At 44.1% G+C, this 12,362-nt stretch overlaps 1 long non-coding RNA gene across 1 annotated transcript; it reads left to right on the top strand.

Moving 5' to 3' along the window:
• Nucleotides 1-45: 45 nt before the first annotated feature.
• Nucleotides 46-8,886, top strand: LOC135229708 (uncharacterized). The gene is made up of 2 exons (XR_010320387.1): nt 46-5,577; nt 8,649-8,886. It is a non-coding gene; the product is annotated as an uncharacterized LOC135229708 (long non-coding RNA).
• The last annotated feature ends 3,476 nt before the right edge of the window (nt 8,887-12,362 follow it).

Here is a 12,362-nt window from a genome sequence, read left to right as displayed (position 1 = left end):
GCGCCGGGCGGGCGGCACGCACCTCGACACCCTGCGCCCCGCCGCTCCGCCGGTCGGAACCCCGGGGTCGGCGCCGGCGAGGGAGCAACGCCGCCAGTCTGCACCGGCAGAGCCTAGTTCCTGAAGAACATGAGCCTGGCGTGCTGCGGCCTCGGAGAAATGGCGTCTGCAGGCCGAGTGGACCAGCTCCCGGCAGCACCGAAACCCGCCGGCACCCCCGCATTTCCAGCACCCGACAGATTCTTTCCGAGTGTTCCGGCGCAGGTGCTGCGCGCCTGCGCGAACGAGTCAGGACGTCCGCTCCCCTGGCGGACGCAGGCGTAACGACGACGTAACGACGTAAGTGTACAGGACGGCGGGGCCGCGGTGGCTGCCAGGACATGTAGTCTTAAGAAACCGGCCAGCTCCAGCAGAATCCGGGAGCAGCGACAGTGACCGAAACCGAACCTGAGGTCCTCAAGCAGACGTACCCCTGCAGCGCCTCTTCTGGGAGTGTGGATTTCACCCTGCTGTGTTCTGAGTCGACCTATCTCGCTGTACTCAAGTGACTCCCCAGAGGTTCTAGAAACCTCCCCACACACAACGTCAGATTGAGTCTTAATGTGATGCCTTTAGGGAAATGTAGTCCGAGGCCAGAAACGCTGCGGCAGACTGGGAGGCAGGGTCCAGATTTCTCTCAGAGCTCTGGCCTGTACGCAGTGACCGCGAGAGCTGGGTTGCTAAGCAGCTCGAAGGGGTCAGACTGTGTGTGTTTGTGTTTCCCAGTGCCCTCTGCCGTGGTGGAGGTGAGGAAGGGAGGACGGTGGTGTGTGTTCAGGCTGTGCTTGAGCCTGTGAGAGGGAATAAGTGGATAAGTGTGATCCATTTCGGATTGTGTTTGGTGGTATGGGAAACGAGGTGAAACTGTGCACCAGAGATTTGTTAATAAGCACAATTAAACCCATGCACACCTTGCCTTAAATTCAGGTGGAATATACTCAAGGTCATAGTTTGGTTCTCAGGGACTTGCTCTGATTTTCTTCAGTTTCAGCTTGAACTTGCAAATGAGCAATTGATGGTCTGTTCCACAGTTGGCCCCTGGCCTTGTTCTGACTGATGATATTGAGCTTTTCCATTGTCTCTTTCCACAGGTGTAGTCAATTTGATTTCTGTGTGTTCCATCTGGCAAGGTCCATGTGTATAGCCACCGTTTATGTTGCTGAAAGAAGGTATTTCCAATGAAGAAGTCAATGGTCTTGAGAAATTCTATCATTCAGTCTCCAGCATTGTTTCTGTCACCAAGGCTGTATTTTCCAAATACTGATCCTTCTTCTTAGTTTACAACTTTCGCATTCCAATCGCCAGTAATTATCAATTCATCTTGATTGCATGTTCGATCAATTTCAGACTGCAGTAGCTGATAAAAAATCTTCTATTTCTTCATCTTTGGCCCTAGTGGTTGGTGTGTAAATTAGAATAATAGTCATATTAACTGGTCTTCCTTGTAGGCATATGGATATTATCCTATCACTGACAGCGTTGTACTTCAGGATAGATCTTGAAACATTCTTTTTGAGGATGAATGCAACACCATTCCTCTTCAAGTTGTCATTCCCCGCATAGTAGGCTATGTGATTGTCCAATTCAAAACAGCCAATACCAGTACATTTCAGCTCACTAATGCCTAGAATATTGATGTTTATGCATTGCATTCCATTTTTGACGATTTCCAATTTTCCTAGATTCATACTTCGTACATTCCAGGTTCCAATTATTAATGGATGTTTGCAGCTGTTGTTTCTCATTTTGAGTCCCGCCACATCAGCGAATGAAGGTCCTGAAAGCTTTACTCCATCCACATCATTAAGGTCGACTCTACTTAGAGGAGGCAGCTCTTCCTCAGTCATCTTTTGAGTGCCTTCCAACCTGGGGGGCTCATCTTCCAGCACTATATCGGACAATGTTCCGCTGCTATTCATAAGGTTTTCACTGGCAGAATTTAGCGCATGCTAAAACACTGTGTCTATGGGGAGACTAGGAACACTACATGCATGCTTAGGAAAAAACGGATGCTCATCAAACACCTAAGAAGAACCTATCCTTTGGCCTCAGACTGACCCTGAAGCACAGATCAAAGTTGTAAAGACAGGTTTTTTTTTGTATGTTTGTATTTTTTTTCTTTTCTTCTATTTTTTCTCTTCTTTTTGTTGTCTCTTCTGTTATGTCCATTTTCCTTTTTTGTCTTTGTTTAGTGCAAGGAAATATCTTTTGAAATACCAGTGTGAACAGGCTGGGGAACAGAGTCCTCAGGTCCATGCACATAGACACCAGTCATTTAAAAAATATGTAGGATGGTTCCTGAAAAAGTAGAACATAGAACTACCATATGACCCAGCAATCCTAGATATATACCCAAAATATTTGAAAGCAGGAATGCCAAGGGAAACCTGTACACCAATGATCATTGCAGCACTTTTCACGGTAGCCAGAAGGTGGAAACAACTGAAATGTCCGACAACAGGTGAATGGATAAACAAAATGTGGTATATAAACATAATGGTACATGTCTTGGTCATCTACTGCTACCATAACAGAAATACCATAAGTGGGTGGCTTTAACAAAGAGAAATTTATTTCCTCACAATAAAGTTGGCTAAAAGTCCAAATTCAAGACAACAGCTCCAGGAGAGGCTTTCAGTCTCTGTCGGCTCTGGAAGAAGGTCCTTGCCCTCAATCTTTCCCTGGTCGAAGAGCTTCTCAGGTGCAGGGACCCCGGGTCCAGTGGACACGCTGTGCTCCTGGTGCTACTTTCTTGGTGGTATGAGGTCCCCAACTCTCTCCTTGTTTCCCTTTATCTCTTGAGAGAGAAAAAGTGGTACAGGCTGCACCAAAGGGAAACTCCCTTTATCTTGGATCGGGGGGTGACCTGAGTGAGGGTGGTGTTATCCAACCCTAACCCTTTTAACATAAAATTACAATCATAAATGGAGGACAACCACTCAATACTGGGAAGCATGGCCTAACCAACTTGATACACACATTTTTCGGGGGACATAATTCAATCCATGACAGTATACTACTCAGCCATAAAGAGAAATGAAGTCCTGATGCATGCTACGATATTATGTTGAGTGAAATAAGTCAGTTCCAAAGGATAAATACTGTATGGTGATGAATCTGTGAAACATTTCATAACACGGAGCAACCTGGAAGGCATTATGCTGAGTGAAATTAGTTGCAAAAGGACAAATATTATATAAGACCACTATTATAAGATCTCGAGAAATAGTTTAAACTGAGAAGAACACATTCTTTTGTGGTTACAAGAGGGGGCAGGGAGGAAAGGTGGGAGGAGGTATTTACCAATTAGATAGCAGATACCTACTTTAGGTGAAGGGAAGGACAGCACTCAATACAGAGGAGGTCAACACAACTGGACTAAACCAAAAGCAAAGAGGTTTTCTGAATAAACTGAATGCTTCCAAGGTCAGCGAAGCAGGGGCAGGGGTTTGGAGACCATGGTTTCAGGGGACATCTAAGTCAATTGGAAAAACAAAATCTTAATAGAAGAAAACCTCCTGCATCCCACTTTGAAGAGTGGCGTCTGGGGGTCTTAAAGGCTAGCAAGCGGCCATCTAAGATGCATCAATGAGTTTCAATGCACCTGGATGAAAGGAGAATAAACAACACCAAGGACACAAGGTAATTATGAGCCCGAGACAGAAAGGGCTACATGAACCAGAGACTACATCATCCTGAGACCAGAAGAACTAGATGGTGCCCAGCCACAACTGATAACTACCCTGACAGGGAACACAACAGAGAACCCCTGAGGGCGCAGGGAAACAGTGGGGTGCAGACCCCAAAACCTTGTAAAAAGACCAGACTTAATTGTCTGACTGAGACTAGAAAGGCCCCGGCAGTCATGGTCCCCTAACCTTCTGTTGGCCCAGGACAGGAACCATATGTGAAGCGAACTCATCAGACATGGATTGGACTGCACGATGGGTTGGAGACAGATGCTGCTGAGGAGTGAGCTACTTACATCCGGTGGACACTTGAGACTGTGTTGATATCTCCTGTCTGGAGGGGAGATGGGAGGGTACAGAGGGTTAGAGGCTGGCAATATGGTCATGAAAAGAGAGACTAGGACTTCAGTCTAGTTATAGGCCTAGAAGCAACAATGGGTGTTGGGAATGTGTCTGGAGAACATTCAGCAATGTCTTGTAAGACATCTGCCTTAAGGGATGATGCCCCAGGCAGTGACTCAGACATCACCCTAGTGGACGACTGAGACAAAGGCTCTTCAGACACAACTGGGTTAATCTCAGCAGATGGGGGTCTGAGGGGCTAATAGTTTTCCTGGGGAGGGTGGTTTAGCAGCCAAACATGGAGTAATCCCTTCAGGTGGGAGCTGCTATTTGGTGATGGCCTTGCTATTCCTCAATGAAACTCATTTTCTTTCACTCCTAATAGAGTGTGGGATTTTGTTCTTCAACAATACAAACAAACAGAAAACATGACCAGAGCCTTTGCAGCAGCAAATTAGCTAGGAGAAGATTATAATGTAATGCTTTCAAGTTCTGATTTAAAGTAGAATTCTAACCCAGGCAAAATGTGAGGGCAATCAAGGCATTTCCAGACAAGTAAGTAAGAACTTAAACATCTACTTGCAAGGCATGCACCTTGAGGAAACTGTTGGAGAAAGGAAATCGGCACAAAGGACTGATGAGAAAAAAAAAAAAAAAGACTGTTTAGGCATAGAAAATAAAAACAGGCATCTGATCTGTCTGTAAAGAGACTAAAGTAACTCTAAGCGCTCAATGTAGTCTTTCACCTTAGGTTTGGCGTTGGCTGTCTAGCAGCTCCAGGTAAGCTTTCCCCCAGGTTCTACCTTCCTTCCCTAGGAACCAACCCATCACCATGAAGGAAATGAGTTGCTTTGCGGATCAGGCTAAAGAATGTGAAGACTTAAGGCAAACTTTTGGTATCAGCCTCCTCAGGTTTCTGACATGCCCAGCAAAGTGAGAGATCATGGAAACTCCTTGTTTCCATTCTCATCTGGAGAGCTAACATTCTGAGCAACGTGATTGTTAACCAACCAGTCTTGAGAATATCCGTCCTGTGGCTGCTTTGTAATCAACGTGAAACCCCCTTGACCTCCTGTCTTTCAATTGTGTCTTGTAGCCAGTCAATCGACTCACGTAAGCAATAATGACAACGATTGTGCTTTACTTGTCGCGCCTTTGATTGACCTTCGTCACTGTGAACCAACAAGAAAAACTGTAATTTTATTTTCCCCCTTCAGCACTCTGATTACTCCTGATTTGCCTTCTTCCCCTGAGATTCCGGAACGTCAGCCTGAGACTTTGCGATCTCCCACTGCCACGTCTCCGCTGCAATAAATCTCTTTCGATTTTACCTTAAGGGAGCTGGAAAGTCATTTCTCTCCAACATTTTGGCGTAGTTAATCGGCAGGGTTTTTGAAGTTACCCTTCCCCCGGAGACCCGAAGACCTGAAACACGGGACTCTGGCACCCAGGGCCCCTTTGTGTGCCCCTCCCTGCAGCTTTTTCGGACCCTTCTGGCTGTCTGGGGGTAAGTGCTCCCGAAAAGCAAACTGTGCATTTCCCCGTGGCTCTGTTGAGAATCTAGCCCCCAACTATTTCGGTGCAGCTTTTGTGGAGATTAACCGAAGTCGTTTCTCTGCTCCCGGTTTTTCTTTTTCTCCTTCGCGGTGGAATCGGCCTGTAAGCTTGTTGGAACTTCGCGTTCCACCTTTACTGTCCTCGGAAGCCTGTTACAACGTTGGGTTTCCAACTGCGTTCCCAGACTGCCACCTAGTGGCTTCATCTTGTGAAGTGTGGTCCTGATCATCTTTCTTTCTTTTCTCTTGGCTAATTATCCTTTGAACAGCTGTTTGCTGTGGCGTTTTGGGGTCTCGGATCTGGAAGAGCGCAGGGCAAAGCCCCTGATGCGCTTTTGGCAAACCCTGAAAGTGTTACATTTTCAGTGTGTCCTTTGAACTTTCTGTCTTTTGTTTCCGGATTCCAGTCACAGTTTGAACCCTTTGGAGCTTGACGAGTCTGCCATCTAGTGGACGAAAATTATCATTCTTCGCAGGAACCTTTTTTCCTTTTGTTTTTCTAAGGCTCCATTTTGGCTTAGATCACCTGGTTGCCACTTGGTAGTGCTTCCTAAGATAGGGAACAGCGCTTCTAAAGACCATAAAGCATTCCCTTCTGGGACTCCTGTTTGATATACGGTCAGGAATTATGGCGCCAGTTCAGTTCAGTACCCTCAAAGACATCCTGCACTTATCAAGGAAAATAGTACTGATCAATGCCTATGTTATGGCAGTTCTGAACTCACTAAGTTAACTTTTCTGTGCAGCAAATTAAAAAAAAAAAAAAAAAAAAGACCCAAACCTAGTGTCCTCGAGTCAGACTCATAGCGACCGCATAGGATAGAGTAGAACTTCCCCATAGCTTCCAAAGAACACCTGGCGGATTCGAACTGCTGACCTTTCGGTTAGCAGCAGGAGCACTGAACCACTAGGCCACCAAGTTTTCCAAGAGAATAAAACCAATAAAATCTCCCAGATTAACCGGACCCAACGGAAGGCCTATTTTAATTGTTTTTTGGAAGCTTTCAAATGGCAAAATGACAGCAAATTTCCTTCATTATGAGATGTTGTATCTAGACAAGCAGAACTGATTAAGGAATCGCAAAGACACTGCCTCAGCAGAACTTCCTTATCATGGAAAAGAGGAAGGGGTTCAAGAGGAAAGGACCAAACCTCCAGTTGAAACCAGCCCCATAGCTGAGATGCCTTTTAAGGTGAAATACCCCAAAACTGGAGGTGGACAGCCTGAGGTTACTGGTGCCTCCTGGTCTAAGGCCAAACTTCACACCATTCTTAGAGTTCCCCAGCCTGTGTGAAGATCCTCAGAAATTTAAGGAAGAATTTAAAATTCTGGCAGAAACTTATGAGTCTGGTCCAGGTGATCTACATAACTTGTTACACATGTTGCTAGGACCTGGGGGTGCTCAAAGGTGGTAGGAAGAAGCTAACCGGAAAGAACCTGAGAAATCATTGTCCATCCAACCAAACGTCTCAGGTACTGATTTGGTAACTCAGACTATACCTCTTACAACAAAATTAACCAAATGTTTTACAAAGATTTTTTCCTATAAGATTGTTTGGGCTAAAGTTCAAGCTTGCAAGCAGGAACAGGGTGAGAATGTTTATCACTACAGACATCGCTTGACCAGACTTTTTATGGAGAATTCAGGGTTGAACCTAGAAGAAGAGGAAAACAGGGTAACTTTTAACACCATTTTTGCAGAAGGATTACAGCTAACTCAGGGTGTAGTCCTTTACAAAAATGGTTTTAGTTAGCTGACTTAGTTAAATGACATCAGTTAAGTTTAGAGAATGCGAAAACTTCCCTATTAACCACCGTAGCCTACAATTAGCCAAAACCTTAGAACAGAAACTGAGCTGAAAACAAAGGCTCGACAAAATAAATCTATGTCTTTCCAATTACAACAAGTAGAGTTTCCCGGACGCAATCAGAGATCTAAACTTCACTTTAGGAACAGGTCCAGGGCTCCTGGGTCTGGAGTTCCTGGGGTCCACTATTTTTGTAAGAAGTCTGTACATTTTAAGAAGAACTGTCTTAAATTAAAAAGTAAGTCTGCTGGTATAGGACAGGCACAAAGACCAGTGGAATAGAATTCAGAGTTCAGAAATAAACCCATACACCTATAGCCAGTTGATTTCTGACAAGGGTGCTAAGTCCATTCAAAGGGGAATGAATAGCCTCTTCAATAAACGGTGCTGGGACAACAGGATCCCATATGCCAAAGAATGAAGCTGGACCCCTACCTCACACCATATATGAAAATTAACTCAAAATGATTACAGAATTTAAAGAGACATTTCTCCCAAAAGAAATAAAACTCTTAGAAGAAAACAGAGTTAAAACTTCAAAACCTTTTTTTGACAATGAATTCTTTGATACGAAGCCAAAAGCATGAGCATCAACAACAAAAAAGAAACTGGACTTCATCAAGTGAATTTTTTTGTTTTTTTGTACGTCGAAGGATTTTATCAAGAAAGTGAAGAGATAACCTACAGGATTGAAGAAAAAAAAATGCAAACCAAATATCTGATAGGGGATTCATATCTAAAATATATAAAGAACTCCTACAAATCACCAAAAAAAAAAAAAAAAGAGAGATGAACAACATGTTATGGGTTCAATTGTGTCCCCCCAAAATGTGTGTCAACTTGGTTAGGCCATGGTTCCCGGTATTGTGTGATTGTCCACCATTTTATCATCCTTGTGATCTTCATATGTGTTGTAAATCTGACCTCTACGATGTTAATTGGAAACCCTGGTGGTGTAGTGGTTAAGAGTTGGGACTGCTAACAAAAAGGTTGGCAGTTCTAATCCACTAGGTGATCCTCGGAATCCATATGGGGCAGTTCTACTCTCTCCTATAGGGTTGCTATGAGTTGAAATCTACTCAAGGGCAAGGTTTTTTTTTTTTTTTTCAATGATGTTAATGTGGAAGGATTAGAGGTAGTTATGTTAATGAGGTAGGACTCAACCTACAAGATTAGATTGTATTTTGAGTGAATCTGTTTTGATATATAACAGGGAGAAGGGAGCAGAGAGACTGGAGGACTTCATTACCACCAAGCAGAAGAGCCAGGAGCATTTGCTTTGAACCAGGGGCCCCTGCACTGAGAAGCTGCTAGATCTGGGGAAGACTGATGACAAGGACCTTCTCCCAGAGCCAACAGAGAGAGAAAGACTTTCCTAGGAGCTGACGCCCTGAATTCAGACTTCTAGTCTCCTAGACTGTGAGAGAATAAATTACTCTTTGTAAAAGCCATCCACGTGTGGTATTTCTGTTGTAACAACACTAGATGACTCAAATAAAACATGGGTAAAGAACTTGAATAGACATTTCTCCCAAGAAAAATATACAAATGTCCAATAACCACATGAAAGTATGCTCAATATCTTTTGTCATTGTTGCTGTTGTTGTTAGGTGCCCGTGAGTCAGTCAGTTCCAACTCATAGTGACCCTACGAACAACAAAAGAAAACACTGCCTGGTCCTATACCATCCTCACAACCATTGTTATGCTTGGGCCCATTGTTGCAGCCACTCTGCCGATCCATCTCATTGAGGGTCTTCTTTTTTGCTAATCCTCTACTTTAGCAAGCATGATGTCCTTTTCCAGGGACTGATCCCTCCTGATAACATGTCCAAAGTAAATGAGACTTAGTCTTGCCATCTTAGCCTCCAAGACGCATTCTGGTTGTACTTCTTCCAAGACAGATTTCTTTGTCCTTTTGGCAGTCCATGGTTTATTCGATATTGTTTGCCAAAAGCATAATTGAGAAGTATCAATTCTTCTTTGATCTTCCTTATTAATTGTCCAGCTTTCACATGCATATGAGAAGATTGAAACACAATGGCTTGGGTCACACACACCATAGTCTTCAAGGCAACATCTTTGCTTTTCAACACTTAAAGAGTGTTTTAAGTTTTTTTTTTTGTTTGTTTTTGCATCAGATTTGCCCAGTGCAATCCGACATTTGATTTCTTGACTGCTACTTCCATGGGTGTTGATTGTGAATCCATGTAAAGCGAAATCCTTGACAATTTCAATCTTTTTTTTTTTTTTTAATCATGATGTTGCTTATTGGTCCATTTGTGAGGATTTTTGTTTTATGTTGGGGTGTGATCAATCCATACTGAAGGCTGTGGTCTTTGGTCTTCATCAGTAAGTGCTTCAAGTACTCTTCACTTTCAGCAAGCAAGGTTGTATCATCGGCATAACACAGGTTGTTAGTGAATCTTTCTCTAATACTGATGCCCCGTGTTTGTTCATATACCCCAGATTCTCAGATTATTTGCTCAGCATACATATTGAACAGGTCAGTCGAAAGGATACAACCCTGACGCACACCTTTACTGACTTTAAACCACACAGCATCCCTTTGTTCTGTTCGAATGACTGCCAGTTGCTGTGTGTACAAGTTCTTCATGAGCACAATCGACTGTGCCAGAATTTCGCATCTTCGCAAAGTTATCCATAATTTTTTATCACCCACACAGTCGAATGCCTTTGCATAGTCAATAAAACAGAGGTAAACATCTTTCCGGTATTCTCTGCTTTCAGCCAGGATCCATCTGACATCAGCAATGATATCCCTGGTTTCACGTCCTCTTCTGAATCCAGCTTAAATTTCTGGTAGTTCTCTGTGCATATACTGCTACAGCTGATCTTCAGCAAAAATGTACTTGGGTGTGATATTAATGATACCGTTCGATAATTTCTGCATTCTGTTGGATCACCTTTCTTGGGAATACGCATAAATATGGTCGGCCAGGCAGCTGTCTTCCAAATTTCTTGGCATAGACAAACGAGCACTTCCAGCACTGAATCTGTTTGTTGAAGCATCTCAGTTGATATTCTGTCCATTCCTGGAGCCTTGTTTTTTGCCAGAGCCTTCAGTGCAGCTTGGACTCTCTCTTGGCTCTGGAGGAAGGTCCTTCTCCTCAATCTTCCCATGGGCTGGGCGCTTCTTAGCACAGGAAGCCCAGATCCAAAGCACTATTTCTGCTCCCAGTGCTTCTTTCTTGGTGGCATGAGGTCCCCATTCTCTGCTGGCTTCCCTTTCTTTTTATCTCTTGTAAAAAAGAGAAAAAAGGATAAAAGGTGATGCAGGCCAACTCCAGAGAGACTTCCTTTACACTGGATCACGGATATGACCTTAGTAAGGGTGTTATAATCCCACCCTAATCCTCTTTACCATAAAATTACAATCACAAAGTAGAGGATAACCACAAAATACTGGGAATCATGGCCTAACCAAGTTGACGCATCTTTTGGGTGGACACATTCAACCCATGACATTCTGCCCAATGGTCTCCAAAAATTCATGTCCTTGCTACATGTAAGACACATTCACCCTATCACATCACATCACAGCAAAAGCCCTAAATCAACTCCAAGTCCAAAATCCACAAATTCTTCTTTACCTGTGAAATCTAGAATACAAGTTTGTTTGCTTCCAAAGTACAATGGCAAACCAGGCACAAACTAGATATTTCCATTACAAATGGGAGAAATTGCAGGGAAAGTAGTGATGACAGGAGTAAAGAAAGTCTATAGAATATATTCCATTAGCCCTCAAGGCTGGAAAATAATCCTCTGTTCTCTGAGAGGATGCACACAATGGCCCTGCCCTCCAGACTCCAGGTATTGGTCGCATTCTCTGGATTCTGAGTCGAGGCCCCTGGGCCCTGGGCTTTAGCTCCGACTTTCAGGCCCAGGCAATAAGACTTACCAAAATAAAATTAAAAACATACATAAATGGATGGAAAAGGTATAATATGCAAACACCAAACAAAAGAATGTTCGACTTGCTTTGCTAATACCAAATAACATAGGTTTCAGAGTAAAAGTATATTAGCATAAACAGACGGAGAATAAAAACAATAAAAGGGTTAATTCACCTAGAAAATATAATAACCCTATGGCAGCGGATTTTTTTTCTTTTCTTGGTTTAAAAGTCTATGTTCTCTATTACGAGAGATTGAAAATACATTAAAAAAAAAAAACTAACGGGAGGAGGAGCCAAGATGGCGGACTCGACAGACACATCCTTGGCGCCCTCTTTACAACAAAGACCTGAAAAAACAAGTGAAAGAGTATATTTGTAACAAGCTGGGAGCCTTGAGCATCAAAGGCAAGCTTAGACAACAAACTGAGGGGTAGGGGAAGGAAGGGACCTTTCAGAAGCGGAGAGGAGTTGCCGGCCCTGAATCGTGGGGAGCCCTCAGGCACCATTCCCGGAGCAGCGGAGGTGGCAGCGGCGGGCGGGTCCTAGCGTTTGGCCGCAGTCTCCTCGGGGAGAAGCAGCAGCCACACAGCCCACTCACACCTCCAGAACCTGAACAGAAGGGCACTCTCCGCAAAAGCTAAGTACTTGCGGATATTTTACTGAGCCCCCCCACCCCCACGCCAGCTACAGCGGCTGAATCCCTAGGCCTGAGATAGACCCTGGTGAGCACCTGGAGCCGTCCTCCTGGCCTTGGGGAAGGAAAAAAAATGCAACTGGGGGGAAGAGGTAATTTGCTAGCTCCATTAACCGGGGAATCTCAGGACAGAAGCGACTCCCGTCCAGGCATAAACCGTCTGTGGACCTTGAGCACCTTTCCCTTCTTCATGGACCTGTGTGGGCCTATTTCGGGAGAATAGGCCCTTGTTGGCAAAGTCCAAGCATTTCAGCGGTGCCGTGGAGAGGTGGGCGTTTGATGTTCGACATTGCTTTGCCTATTAAACAGGGTCCT

Source organism: Loxodonta africana, unplaced genomic scaffold (genome assembly GCF_030014295.1).
Source record: "Loxodonta africana isolate mLoxAfr1 unplaced genomic scaffold, mLoxAfr1.hap2 scaffold_456, whole genome shotgun sequence".
Taxonomy (NCBI): Eukaryota; Metazoa; Chordata; class Mammalia; order Proboscidea; family Elephantidae; genus Loxodonta; species Loxodonta africana.
The sequence above is the reverse complement of the archived record's forward strand: the minus strand, read 5'-3'. Positions and strand labels throughout refer to the sequence as shown.